This window comes from Leptonychotes weddellii, chromosome 4, assembly GCF_054177405.1.
Source record: "Leptonychotes weddellii isolate Sample4059 chromosome 4, ASM5417740v2, whole genome shotgun sequence".
NCBI classification, from domain to species: Eukaryota; Metazoa; Chordata; class Mammalia; order Carnivora; family Phocidae; genus Leptonychotes; species Leptonychotes weddellii.
The window spans coordinates 37,090,053-37,105,203 of NC_138372.1; the positions used below are offsets into that span (position 1 = coordinate 37,090,053).

The following is a 15,151-nucleotide window of genomic DNA, read 5'->3' on the forward strand; positions in this document are numbered from 1 at the left end:
TATCAGCAAAATCACCCTTCAAAATTGAAGGAGAACATAAGACTTTTTCAGATAAACAAAACCTAAGAGAATTCTTCACTAGCAGACCTGCACTACAAGAAATAAAATACTAAAGGGAGCTTTTCAGGCTAAAAACTACACTGCAATATCATTTCTCACCTGTCAGATTTGCCAAACTTCACAAGCTTTTCAACACACTATTTTGGTGAGAGTTTCAGGAAATAAGCACTCTCATACATTTGCTGATGGGAATGAAAAATAGTGCTTTCCCTGTTGAGGTGAATGTGGCATTATCTAACAAATTATGTATATACATATATGTTTATTATTTATTTTATGTTTTTATATATATATATATTTATTTATTTATCCTTTGACCAGCAATCTCATGTCTAGAAATTTACCCTCAAGACACATCTCCAACAATATGAAAATACATATGCACAAGTTTACTCATTTTCCCATTATTTGTAATAACAATACTGAAAAAAAACCAGAAATGCTCATACATAGGAAATTGGATGAATAAATTATAGCACATCCACCCAATAGAGCATGCAGTTGTAAAAGACAATGAGGAAGATCTGTATAAACTGAAATGAAGGGATTTCTAGAATATAATGTAAAGTGAATAAGGCAAACTGTAAAAATAAATGTAATATGCTATCTTTTATATAAGAAATAAAGGGAAATAAGAGAATATACGTATATCTGCTGATTTTTTTAAAAAGTAGAATAAGAAAAACAAACCAATAACTAATGGAATTTATAATGTAGCAGATGTAATGAGACAAATTGACATTATCATTATGATTCAGCCAAAATACATAACCTGAATTTAACCCTGAGGAAACTTCAGACAAACAAAAATCAGAGGCTATTCTGCAAAACAACTATCCTATACTCTTCAAAAGCATCAGTATCATAAAAGACAAAAAAATTGTTAAAATCCATCCCAGGGGCACGTGGGTGGCTCAGTCGGTTAAGCATCTGACTCTTGATGACAGCTCAGGTCTCAGTCTCAGGGTTATGAGTTCAAGCCCCATGTTGGGCTCCATGCTGGGCGAGGAGCCTCCTTAAAAGGAAAAAAAAAAGTGCATTCCAGAATAAAGGAGACTAAAGAGACATGGCAACAAAGTGCAATGTTAACCTGGATTAGATCTTGGATCCAGGGGAAAATGCCATAAGGACACTACTGAGACAACTGCCAAAAATTGAATATGGACTGTACCTTAGATAATACTAATGTAAAATTTCCTAAATTAGGTAATGATTCAGGAAACTATATATATATTACATATATTATACTATATAATATATTACATATTAAATTACATGTATATCTTAAGCATATATAAACATATAAAAATATAAATTTTATATATGTATATATAATATAGCAATTCCACAATTCCATTTTGGGTATATACCCAAAAGAATTGAAAACAGAGCCTCAAAGAGATATTTGTACACCCATGCTCATAGCAGCATTATTCACAATAGTTAAAATGTGGAAGCAACCCCAGTGTCCATGACAGATAAATAGATAGACAAAATGTGGTACATACATACAATGGAGTATTATTCAGCATTATAAAGGAAAAAAATCCAAAATATGCTAGACATAGATGAACCTTGAGAACATCATGCTAAGTAAAACGTCAGTCACAAAAAGCCAAACATGGTATGATTATATTTATATGAGATATAGTAGTCAAAATTATAGAGACAGAAAGTAGAATGGTAGTTTCCAGGTGCTGGGAGGAAGGGAGAATGGGGAGTTGGGTTTTTTTTTTGTTTCATTTCATTTTATTTTTTTATTAAGTAATCTCTATATCCAACGTTGAGCTCACACTCACAACTCCAAGATCAAGAGTTGTATGCTCTACCGGCTGAGCCAGTCAGGTACCCTGGGAGTTATTTTTTTTTTTTAAAGATTTTATTTATTATTTATTTGAGACAGAGAGAATGAGAGACAGAGTGCATGAGAGGGAGGAGGGTCAGAGGGAGAAGCAGACTCCCTGCCGAGCAGGGAGCCCAATGCGGGACTCGATCCCGGGACTCCAGGATCATGACCTGAGCCGAAGGCAGTCGCTTAACCAACTGAGCCACCCAGGCGCCCGGGAGTTATTGTTTAATAGGAATAGAGTTTCTGTCTTACAAGATGAAAACAAGATTGAGAGCTATCCATCACCACAGCTCCATCTCCATATCATGTGATGGTTACACAATATTATAACTGTATTTAATACCACTGAACTGTACACTTAAAAATGGTTAATATGGGCAAATTTTATATTAAGTGTATTTTACCACAATACAAAATTGAAAAAATATATGTGTGTGCTTGTGTGTGTAGAAAGAAAGGAAAGAGTGATAATGAAAAACTAGCAAAACATTAAAAATTAGTGAGTTTGAGTGAATGGTATACAAAATGTACTATTTTTTAATTTTTCTTTCTTTTTTTTAAAGATTTGTTTATTTATTTGGGGGAGATGGGTAGAGGGAGAGGGAGAGAGAATCCCAAGCAGACTCCTGGCTGAGCACGGAGCCCCACATGGGATTCGATCTCAGGACCCCAAGATCATGACCTGAGCCAAAATCAATCAGATGTTCAACTCACTGAGCCACTCAAGCACCCTGCAAAATGTTGTACTATTTTTACTATGTTTTTTAGGTTTGAAATTATTTCAAAATAAATTTTTTAAAAGATACCAATTACCCATACCATCAACTGGTTTTTATTTTAAGTGTTATGATGTGATGATGAGTAATGAGAAATCACTATTGAAAGATAAAAGAGACAGTAATTTTGAAGGGTTGTAAAGCTCAGAATAAGTCCAAAAGAAAACAATTTCTGAAAAATAACAACACCAGAATATAATTTATGAAAGGTAGTTCTTAATCAATAGATTATGTTGGAAATAGGCTACTAAATTAAAATCTGGGAGAATATATAAGTTTAAATAAGTAACACAGGTTTTTTAAATAAGTAATTTTAAAATGAGGTAAAAATATATATTAGACCTATTGCACAGAGGAAGAATTGGGAAAATCTTGTGAAGGGTAAGTTATGTCAAATAAAGAACTGAGGAATCAAAGACTTCAACTTTTCCAGTATAGCTAACAATAATAGTTACACAGCATAATAGAAAAATGCAAAGAGATAAGAGTTTAGTGATAAATTTTTAAAATAATGAGTTTAAGGTGTTTTTAGGAAAACCAATTAGAGATAGCTTCACACTTCCTCTTTTCTGCAGTAAGTTTTTCACTTCACTTTTACCCATTTCTGGCTTCCTTCTTTAGCATTCTTGCTGTACACCTTTGGTTATTTTTGGAAATCCTCCCCACCCACTAATCAAATTTTCCTCTAAATTTTTCCTTCAGAACACTCCTTTAAGATGATTATATTAGATATTTCATCAGTGTAACCATTATTACTACAGCTACGGTGAACTCAAATTGTAACAGCCTTAAATATTAACAATTATATATAGTTAATTATAAATAATAGTTAATTATTATTAACTACACCAATTTCCATCTACTGTGCAAACAGGCCTTATTTTTTTTTTTATTTTTATTTATTTATTTTGAGAGAGAGAATGAGAGACAGAGAGCATGAGAGGGAGGAGGGTCAGAGGGAGAAGCAGACTCCCCGCCGAGCAGGGAGCCCGACGCGGGACTCGATCCCGGGACTCCAGGATCATGACCCGAGCCGAAGGCAGTCGCTCAACCAACTGAGTCACCCAGGCGCCCCAGGCCTTATTTTTTAATAACTGCTTTCCAGCAAATTTTTGTTGTTGTCGTTAAAGACTGTCATAGCTTGCTCAGGCTGCTTTAACAAAGTACCATAGACTGAGTGGGTTAAACAACAGACATTTATTTTCTCACAATTCCAAAGGCTGGAAGTCCAAAATCAGGGTATTAGTATAACCAGTTTCTGGCGAGAACTCTTCCTGGAGTGCAGACAACCACTTTCTGGCTGTGTCCTCATATGGTGGAGAGAGAAAGAGCAAGCTCTCTGATGTCTTTTCTTATAAGGGCACTATTCCCATCATGAGGGCCCCATCTCATGATCTCATCTAAACTTAATTACCCTCCAAAGGCCCCATCTCCAAATACCTTCACACTGGGGATTAATCCTTTAACATATGAACTGGACGGGGGCATAAAATATTCCATAGCAAAAACCTGGCCTTTATATAAGTTTAACTTACAGTAGTTTATGCCATTTGGATGTTATTCTAATCCTGGCAGTAAAGATGGAGCAAGAGATCATTAAAAACATATCCATTAATTTGTAAAGTATAAAAGATCCAATTTATGTCCCTATTATCAATTTTGATATCATTTCATTATTTAACATTCTCTGAAAATTATGTTTACAAACAATAAGAAAACTTGATACTAAAATGTAATACTTTGAACATTTGAAATGCAAAATTAGTATTATTATAACGAATGAAAATTTGGTGGTGATTTTGTCATATACAATGGTATGTCAAACACTTTTCTCCCTTCTAGTTCTCAGATTCCCACGTTAACATGTTAACCATGGCACCATCTTGTGGATATTTTATCAAATAGCTGAGCTGTGCAAACATTTATATGGGAACAATGAAAGTGAATCTATCTAAAAAAAAAAAAAAGTTTTAAAACAAAGTTTAAGTTCTTAAAATGTTGGCAAGTAATTTTCTTTAATCTCTTTCAAAGGGCTTTAACTATATAAGTGAACTCTTGAACCAGCTCCAGCATCATTATTTTTTCTCTTTAAGGCATTTTCTGTACTAACTGCTTATATTGTTTCAAACTGGCCAATTGGTTCTGAATACACTAAATAGATTGTATTTAGTGTGTATAGTGTACACATATGTTTGTTTATATATATAAATATAGGGGTGCCTGGCTGGCTCAGTCAGAGGAGCATGCAACTCTTGATCTCAGGGTTGTGAGTTCAAGCCCATGTTGGATGTAGAGATTACTTAAATAAACCTTAAAGAAATACATATAAATGTGTGTGTGTGCCACTGTAATTTTTTATTGATCTAACTTCAGGCTCTGTTAAAAGATGGGAATTGATAGAATAGGTTAAAAAGGGATAATGTTTAAGAAATTAAAGTTTAATCACTTACTGTCTATGAACAACCTATTTTGAATCTAATTTTTCTGAGGTAGAATGAAACATACTGGCAATTGTCAAATATTAAAGGAGATATACCAAAGCACACCAAGTTCTGACAACATCAAAACTATATATTATTTTAATATGAAGGATTTAAATATTTATTGACTGTGATAGGAAAATATACTAAATATATTTTAATTAGAAAAATATTAATCACAATGCTTTGATGACTTCTTCAGAGAGTATGAGGAAAAATCACTGGTGTAATTGATGTGATTTTTCAAAAAAATTACTGAAAGTGATTTCTGTAACACTTTAAGCTTCAGAATTGTAAAGTTTCAGAATTTAGAGTTTACAATCACATTCAAAACCTTTCAATGGGGCGCCTGGGTGGCTCAGTCATTAAGCGTTTGCCTTTGGCTCAGGTCATGATCCCAGGGTCCTGGGATCGAGCCCCGCATCAGGCTCCCTGCTCTGCCGGAGCCCTGCTTCTCCTTCTCCCACTCCCCCTGCTTGTGTTCCCTCTCTCTCTCTGTCTCTCTCTATGTCAAATGAATAAATAAAATCTTTAAAAAAAATAAAATAAAATAAAACCTTTCATAATCTGGGTGCATGTGTGGCTCAGTTGGTCAAGCATCTGACTCTTGATTTTGGCTCAGGTCAGGATCTCAGGGTTGTGAGATTGAGCCCCAAATGGGGCTTCACACTGGGCATGAAGCCTGCTTAAGACTCTCTTTCTCTCCCTCTCCCTCTCTAACCCCCAACCTCACGTGCATGCTCTCTCTCTAAAAAAAGCAAACAAAACTTTTCATTACTGTATTTACACAAAAGAGAAAGGAAAGGGGAATAGCATCTCTTGTAAACCCTACTATATGCCAAGCATTTAGATACATTACCTAATACAATCCTCCCAACAATCTTTTGAGTGGGTATAATTATTTCTACTTTTCAGTTGAGGAAAATTGAGACTCTGGGTAGTTATATAACTCACCAAGATCACACAGCTAGTAAGAGGTCATAATTTTAACTTAAGTCTTCAAAATCCAAATTCTTGTCACAACGTAATCCTGCTTCCAAGAAATTCAGACAGATATCAGAGATTTTAGTCCAGAAATTAAAATAGAATTTAAAAATATATTTACTCAAAGTCCTATATGTATGCCAAATTAAAATTGTTTAATTTTTCACATGCAAAATATAAAATGGACTCAATATTATTGCATTTTGAGACAAAACTCTTCCAGTAATACCATACTTTGAAAGTACAGAAATGCTAGGTATATTATTGTAACATTCCAGGTAGCTATAAATAAGAATAAAACATAAATAGATGGCAAATTTTCTTTTTTTTTTATAGAGAGAAGGAGGGGCAGAGGGAGAGAGAGAATCTTAAGCAGACTCCATACCTAGCGTGAAGCCCCACACGGGTCTCGATCTCACGACGCGGAAATCATGACCTGAGCAGAAATCAAGAGTTGGACATTCAACCGACTGAGTCACCCAGGTGCCCCAAGACCAAATTTTCTTAACAGTAACTCTAAAGCATCAATATCCTGTTAATACTTTTATTAAGTACTATAGCTTAAAATTCTTTGTCTTTTAAAAATTAAAAAAATATTATGCTAGAACACTTAACATAAGATCTACTTGCTTAATAAAATTTTAAGTGTATAATACAGTATTATTAACTATAGTCACAATGTTTTTCAATAGATTTCTAGAATGTATTCATGAGGGAGTAACCGAAACTTGATATCCATTAAACAGCAACTCCCCCTTTCCCCCTCCCCTCAGTCCCTAGAAACTACTATTGTACTCTGTTTCTGTGAGTTTGACTATTTTAGATACCTCATGTAAATGGAATCATGTAGTATTTTTTTTTTTAAAGATTTTTAAATTTATTTTAGAGAGAGATAGAGCATGGGGGGAGGGACAGAAGGAGAGGGAAAGAGAATCTTAAGCTAACAGTGCAATGAGCGTGGAGGTGGATGCAGGACTCCATCTCATGTTCTGGAGATCATTACTTGAGCCTAAATCAATGGTTTTGCCTCTCTCTCTCTCTTTTTTGCCTGTGTTCACCTGTTCTGTTTCTTAAATTCCACATATTAGTGAAATCATATGGTATTTGTCTTTCTCTGACTGACTTAATTTTGCTTAGTATAATACACTCTAGCTCCACCCAAGTCATTGTAAATGGCAAGATTTCATTCTTTTTGATGGCTGAGTAATATTCTATTGTATATAAATACCACGTCTTCTTTATCTATTCATCAGTCGATGGATATTTGGGCTCTTTCCATATTTCGGTTATTGTTGATGATGCTTCTATAAACACTGGGGTTCATGTGCCCCTTTGTATCACTATTTTTTAATCCTTTGGGTAAATACCTATAGTGCAATTGCTGGATCATAGGGTAGTTCTAGTTTTAACTTTTTGAGGAACCTCCATTCTGTTTTCCAGAGTGGCTGTACCAGCTTACACACCCACCAGCAGTGCAAGAGGGTTCCCCTTTCTCAGCATCCTCACCAACATCTGTTGTTTCCTATGTTGTTAATTTTAGCCATTCTGACTGGTGTGAGGTGATATCTCATTGTAGTTTTGATTTGTATTCCCCTGATGATCAATGATGTTGAGCATCTTTCCATGTGTCTGTTAACCATCTGGATGTTTTCTTTGAAAAAATGTCTGTTCATGTCTTCTGCCCATTTCTTTACTGGATTTTTTGTTTTCTTGGGGTGTTAAGTTTGATAATTCTTTACAGATTTTAGATACTAGCTCTTTATCTGATAGGACATTTGCAAATATCTTCTCCCATTCTGTAGGTTGCCTTGTAGTTTTGTAGACTGTTTCCTTTGCTGTGCAAAAGCTTTTTATCTTGATGAAGTCCCAATAGTTCATTTTTGCTTTTGTTTCCCTTGCCTTTGAAGATGTGTCTAGCAAGAAGTTGCTATGGCTGAGGTCAAAGAGGTTGCTGCCTGTGTTCTCCTCTAGGATTTTGATGGATTCCTGTCTCACATTTAGGCCTTTCATCCATTTTGGGTTTATTTTAGTGTATGGTGTTAGAAAGTGGTCCAGTTTCATTCTTCTGCATGTGGCTGTCCAGTTTTCCCAACACCATTTGTTGAAGAGACTGTCTTTTTCCATTAGATATTCTTTCCTGCTTTGTTGAAGATTAGTAGGCTGTTAATCTTATAGGATATCTCACATATAATGAGCTGCTTCTCTTTTGCTCCTTACAAGATTCTGTGCTTTTGGCTTTCTACAGTTGGCTGTGTTGTGTCTAGGTGTGAATCTTTTTTAGTTTATCCTCTTTGGAATCTCAAGCTTCTCTGATACACAGATAAATGTTTTTCATCAAATTTGGGAAGTTTTCAGCCATTGTTTCTTCCAGTATATTTCCTCTTTCCCTCCCTTCCTCTCCCATCTTCTCTCCTTCCCTTTCCTCTCCTTCTACAAATACCATTATGTATATACTGGTATACTTGATGGTGTCCCACAAATCTCAGGACATATTTTTTTTTCAAGGATTTTATTTATTTATTTGACAGAGACAGAGATAGAGGGAACACAAGCAGGGGGAGTGGGAGAGGGAGAAGCAGCCTTCCTGCCAAGCAGGGAGCCCAATGCGGGGCTCGATCCCAGCACCCTGGAATCATGACTTGAGCCGAAGGCAGACGCTTAACAACTGAGCCACCCAGGCACCCAGATCTATTTATTTTTATTCATACTTGTTTTCTTTCTGTTCCTCTGTCTAGATAATTTCAATTGACCTATCTTCAAGTTCACTAATTCTTTCTTCTGCCATCTCAAATCTGCTGTTGAACTCCTCTAGTAAATTTTTCATTTCAGTCATTTTCAACTCTAGAATTTCTATTAGGTTCTTTTAAATAATTTATATCTCTTTATTAATATTCTTTATTTAGTGGGGCATCATTCTCATACCTTCCTTTAGGTCTTAAGAAATAGTTTCCTTTAGTTCTTTAAACATTAAAAATAAGTAATTTTTTTTTTAGGTAAGTCTAGTGTCTGATCTTTCTCAGGGGCAGTTTTTATTGGCTCCTTTCTTCCAGTATATGATTCATACTTTGTTTCTTTGAATCTAAAAATTTCTGTCAAAAACAGATATTTTAGGGGCGCCTGGGTGGCTCGTCATTAAGCGTCTGCCTTCGGCTCAGGTCATGATCCCAGGGTCCTGGGATCGAGCCCCACATCAGGCTCCCTGCTAGGCGGGAAGCCTGCTTCTCCCTCTCCCACTCCCCCTGCTTGTGTTCCCTCTCTCAGTCAAATAAATAAATAAAATCTTAAAAAAAAAACCCAGATATTTTAAATAATATAATGTGACAGCTATGGAAATCAGATTCTCCCCCACCTCCCAGGGTTTATTGTTATTGATGGTTGTTTATTTATTATTGTTGTTTATTGTTGCTATTTACTTGCTTAATGACTTTCCTTAACACATTCTGTAAAGTATGTATTCTTTTTTCTTTTTTTTTTTAAGATTTTATTTATTTATTTGACAGAGAGATACACAGCGAGAGAGGGAACACAAGCAGGGGGAGTGGGAGAGGGAGAAGCAGGCTTCCCGCTGAGCAGGGAGCCCAATGCAGGGCTCAATCCCAGGACCCTGAGACCATGACCTGAGCCGAAGGCAGATGCTTAATGACTGAGCCACCCAGGTGCCCCTGTAAAGTATGTATTCTTTTTCGTGTGTGGTCTCTGAAGGCTCTGCTCAGTTACCTTAGTGGTCAGCTGACAGTTACAGAGACTTTCTTAAATGCTTGGAATCAGCAAGTCTCCTAGTCTTTGCCAAGGAGCCCTGTGTATGCGCTGGGGCACACTTTCAACACTCAGGCAGGTGGTTTACAACTCTACTTTAGCTGTCAGTTCCTGCTTATTTAGACTCAGGGTCAGTCAAAAGTGAGAGCTTAAAGCTTTTTCAGGTCTTTTCTGCACATACACACAGCTCTGTTGTGCTCACAGCCTTATGCATGTGCATGGCCTTATAAATTTCTAGGTCTATGTCAGAGTTTTTTAAGACCCTGTATGGGCATCTCATTCCTCAAATTTTCCTTTAAGGTTTTTGGTCAGCTTCTTGTTTGCCCTGTTACTACCACCCTAGGCAGCCTTGATGTTCAACAGTTGCCTGTGACTGTTTATGACAAATACTTCAAGGCATAGGCTGTTCAAACTGGGTGAGCTCTGAATCAGATGAAATAAAGCAAACCCCCTGAATGAGATTTCCCAGAGAACTGTCAGGTAGGTCAAATAATGACAATTCTCTGACAATAGAGATTTGTGGGAGCTCCTTCTCATGATGGAAGGCTTCTGATTTTCACCATGACTGTGAATCTGTTGGTTTCCAAGCGTATCACCGAGCTGGAGAGAGGAAGATGGAAATAAGGCAAATTGGGATGCCTGGGTGGCTCGGTCAGTTAAGTGTCTGCCTTCAGCTTAGGTCATGATCCCAGGGTCCTGGGATTGAGTCCCACATTGGGCTCCTTGCCCCGTGGGGAGCCTGCTGCTCCCTTTGCCTGATGTTCCTCCTGCTCTCTCTGACAAATAAATAAATAAAATCTTTTAAAAAAAAAAGGAAATAAGGCAAATTAACATACTTCAAGGCTTGCTGTGCTTACAAAGTTAACCACTTTTCTTAAACAAATGGTCCCTGGATTGTTGCAAACATTAGGTTAATTTCCAGAGTTCTAGAAAAAGTTGATTTTGACAATTTTGGCCATTTGTTTTCTTTGCTTTTAAAGAGGGGAGGATTTTTGGAGTTCTTACTTCATTGTTTCCACTAATGTTACCCATGTTTTCATTTTCAGTCAATTTAGAATATTTCTAATCTCCCTTGAGACATTCTGCTTGACCATGGGTTATTTAGTAGTGTTTTCCAGATATCTTTGTGTTACTTATTCCTAGTTTAATTCTATTGTGTTCAGAAATATCCTTTGTATTATTGCAATTATTTTGTATCTCTTGAGTTTGTTTTATGACCCAGAATGTTGTCTGTCTTGGCAAATGTTCCATCTTCAAGTTCTTTAAAGTCTTTGATGGTGGCACTTACCCATATCATGCCAGGGAAGCTCTGGTATCTCAACTTTATTAAACATAAGCCACTGTTGAGTCCAAGTTCCATCAACATATCAAGTAAGCTGTTAAGCTCTCACTAGTTAATGCATTTAATCCAGTGTAATATTCCACTTACCTTGGTCCAATTCCTTCAGAATTACTTCCACATTTCCCAGATCTCTGCTGATATATATTAGTAAAGCCTTTCAATCCTTTTAGTAGTGTGTAAGCTATTTCTTCCTGGGTAATACTGTGTACTTGGTCCTATGGAGCATGGTGAAAATTGACCCTTAATTAGGGTCTAATGATAACAGGGAGGGGCTATGGTGGGTCTTGAAGAGAATGAGCATCCCCTTTCAAGGCATCTGTGCCATATGAGGGGGTTATCACAAGATTTTCTAGAAAATAAAGGCTAGTCTGCTCAGGAACAAAAGGGCAACTACTTTCCTATCAAGTGAGGTCCAGAGTGACTTGAGAGTTCAACTGTCAGTTACACCTGGGTTCAACCAAATGTCCCCATTCCAAGTTTTAAGATCCTATTCTTTCCAATTGCTGTGGTCTAAATGTTTGTGTCCCCCAGTCCCCAAATCCATATATTGGAATCCTAACACCCAATGTGATGGTGTCAAGAGGTGAGGCCTCCAAAAGTGATTAGGTCCTGAGTATGGAGGCCTCATGAGTTGGATTAGTGCTTTTATGAAACAAATCACGAAGAATGTCTTAGCCCCTCTTACCACGTGAAGATATGAGAAGGCTGCAATGCATTAAATGGCCCTTACTCAACCATGCTAGCACCCTGATCTCAGACTTTCAGCCTCCAGAACTGTGAGGAATAAATTTCTGTTGTTTACAAGCTATCCAGTCTGTGATACTTTGTTATAGCAGTGTGAACAGACTAAGACACCAATTAATTTTCTAAGTTTTCCTCAGAAACTTGGTGGAACTATGAATTCTACTGACACTGTAATTCAGCAATATATGTGATTAAATTTTACATTTTCTTTCTAGGAATATCAGCCCTGTGGCTATTGGACATGAGAGATTATTTTATGACTATCAAGGCAGCTCTCTAGTTCTTAGATCACAACTTCAGCTGAGAGATAAAAGATTTGAACTTGTCATTTTCTTTCTGTAAACATTCAATACAGTCAATAGGATATATTCCATACTAGTTCTTTTAGTCATCATTATCATAATGTTCAAATGCAGCAGTCACTTGGCCTAATAGGTGAGTTGTTTCAGTTGTTATTTGTTGACAATCATCTGTAGGTAATAGCATGATTATTTGTGGTGATAATTGCATAACATGAACTACTAGCATCCCACTTCCTATTGGCAAGGATCTCAGCACTACATTTAAGCCCAAGGACATGACTAAACAAATCCCCAAATTCAATTTTTTCTGGTCTGTCTCTTGGGACCATTCCCAGTACCAAATCTGGACTAGTTAGGGTCACTTAGCAGAAAGAAACTACACAGTAATTTAAACAGGGAAAGTTTAGTGTAAAGGATTATGAATTGTAACAAGGAATTATTTAACAAGAAGAAAAGAGAACTCTAAAGAATAGTAGAATAGGAGATATAGGAGTAGCACTACCTCCAGGACTGAGCAGAACATTCAAGGAAGTAACAAATCTGAAAAAGCGCTCCACCCAGACTGTGATCTAGCCCTAATTGGATATGGTGCAGCTCTGGTACACTAAGGTACCAGGGGAAGTCATCTAGGAAGGTGCCCCACCGGTAGAACTCACGGGGGCTGCTGCACACTGTGCAGAAAGTTGCCTTCTAGGGAACAAAAGGAAGCCATTAATGGTAAGATACCACATGCTGATGGTCACTAAATGCTGTTGGCTGCCACACATTGCAAAAGCTACTTACTACAGAAGCCCCCTGAGGAAAGCATACTCAAACCAGGAAGAGAAACCAGTTTTTTTCTTTAGTGTCTCTCCAGCACCCTGTCCTGACAAAGATTAACATTGTATCATCAGGCAAAAGAAAAATGTTTACAGGCTCAAGTTCCATTTTACAGAGCAGAAAATGAAGTATGGACCTGGAGCTGAAAGGTACTCAAAATATCTCTGAACAAGTACTTATTAATCATAATGGTGAGAAACCTGATCCCTTACTCAAAACAGAGGTTAACCTCACCAATGATGGAAGAAACCACCATGTGTGCTACCTAATGGGATGTAATTTAAAAATCCAAGAATTTTTTTTATGTTCCTGCAAAGATGCATAATCTGAATCTAATTATGAAGAAACATCAGAAAAAAACAAATAGACATTCTACAAAATAACTCTCCTGCAATGTTCAAAACTGTTGAGATCCTGAAAGTCAAGAAGGACTAAGGAACTCTTCTATATTAAAGGAGAATAAAAGAAATCTGACCACAAGAATCCTTTTGCTATAAAATACATTATTGGGACAATTAGTGAAGCTTTAGTGGGATTTCTAGTTCTCTGTACTGTGCTTGCAGTCTATCTGTATGTTAATATTATTTCAAAGCAAAATAAAAGAGTAAGTTAGATAAATAAGACAGTACTATCTGTTAATATGGCTGCATGTCTCACCAAAGCAAATACAAATTCCTTAGAATGCCTTCAAAGAATTCCCACAGATAAAGTTCAAAAATATATAAGCTCATAGTAAAAAAAAAAATCATAAAACACCCAAGGAAACAAAATATCATATATGAAAGCCAGCACAAAATTAGGTAGCAGAATCAGATCCACAGACTTCAGAATCATTACAAACATAACATAAAATGTTCAGGTTTATTATATTTTTTAAAAAGAAGGAATTGAGAATATGGATAAAGGACAAGAGATTATTTTTTTTAAAAAATAAACGTAATATGGAAAACAACTGAATTTCTAGAAATGGAAATGTTATACTCAAAATGAAGATCAGGAAGATGAATTTGAAGGAATTATTTTACACTTAGCACAGGAAAAAATGAAAGTGATTAAGACACATGGAGGATAGAGGGGCGGAGCAAGATGGCAGAGGAGTAGGAGACCTGGATTTTGTCTGGTCCTAGGAATTCAGCTAGATAGGGATCAACCATTCTTAACACCTATGAACTCAACAGGAGATCAAAGGAAAGGATAGCAACAACTCTCTGAAGAGAAAAGTGACCACTTTCTGGAAGCAGGGACCCAACAAGTGGCAGATCCGGGGAGACTCCCCTTCCTCCCCTGGGAGGAGTGGTGCGGGAGTGCACCACAGGGATCTGCTGGGTTTGGAGACTCCAGACAGGGTCGTGTGCCAGAGATAGAAATGCTCGGTCACATGCCGGGGAAGCAGAGTGCGGCTGGAGACCGTGGAGATGGGAGTGATTGCTTTTCTCTGGGGGCTCACTGAGGAGCGGGGCCCCAAGTTCTCGGCTCCTCTGGGGTGGAGTTTGGGAGGCCACCATTTTCACTCTCATCCTCCAAAGCTGTATGGAAAGCTTGCAGGGAATAAAAGCTCCTGAGAGCAAATCCGAGCAGATTACTTAGCCCGGACCCCCGGCAAGGGAGGGGCAATTCTGCCTCCGGCAAAGACGTTTGAGAACCATGGCAACAGGCCCCTCCCCCAGAAGATCAGCAAGAATAGCCAGCCAAGACCAACTTTACCGATCAATGAGAACAGCAGAACTCCAGCACTAGGAGAATACTGCACATAGAATTCATGGCTTTTTTTACCATGATTCTTTAGTTTTTCAAAGTTAAATTTTTTTTAACTTTTTTTTATTTTCAATTTTTCTTTTTCCCTTTTTCAACCAACATCTTATCAATCCCTTTTTTAAAAAATATTTTTTATTTTTCATTTTTAGAGTCATATTCTATCCCTTCATAGTAGTTACCCTTATCTTTGGTATATATATATAAGTTGTTCTCTCTTTAAAATTTTGAGATACAGTTTCTTCTAACAGATCAAAATATACCCTAAATCTCTAGCGTATGGCTTT

At 36.9% G+C, this 15,151-nt stretch overlaps 1 protein-coding gene across 11 annotated transcripts in view; it reads left to right on the forward strand.

The window, feature by feature from the left end:
• Positions 1-15,151, forward strand: part of C4H1orf185 (chromosome 4 C1orf185 homolog) — a 206,602-nt gene that overhangs the window by 67,610 nt on the left and 123,841 nt on the right. For 7 of the 11 annotated variants that reach the window (XR_014144500.1, XR_014144502.1, XR_014144499.1 and 4 more), the window contains exon 3: positions 6,488-6,632. The exons of the other annotated variants lie outside the window; for them this stretch is intronic. The gene's annotated coding sequence lies outside the window, so the exon portion shown is untranslated. The remainder of the gene's footprint in view (positions 1-6,487; positions 6,633-15,151) is intronic. 11 annotated transcript variants of the gene reach the window in all.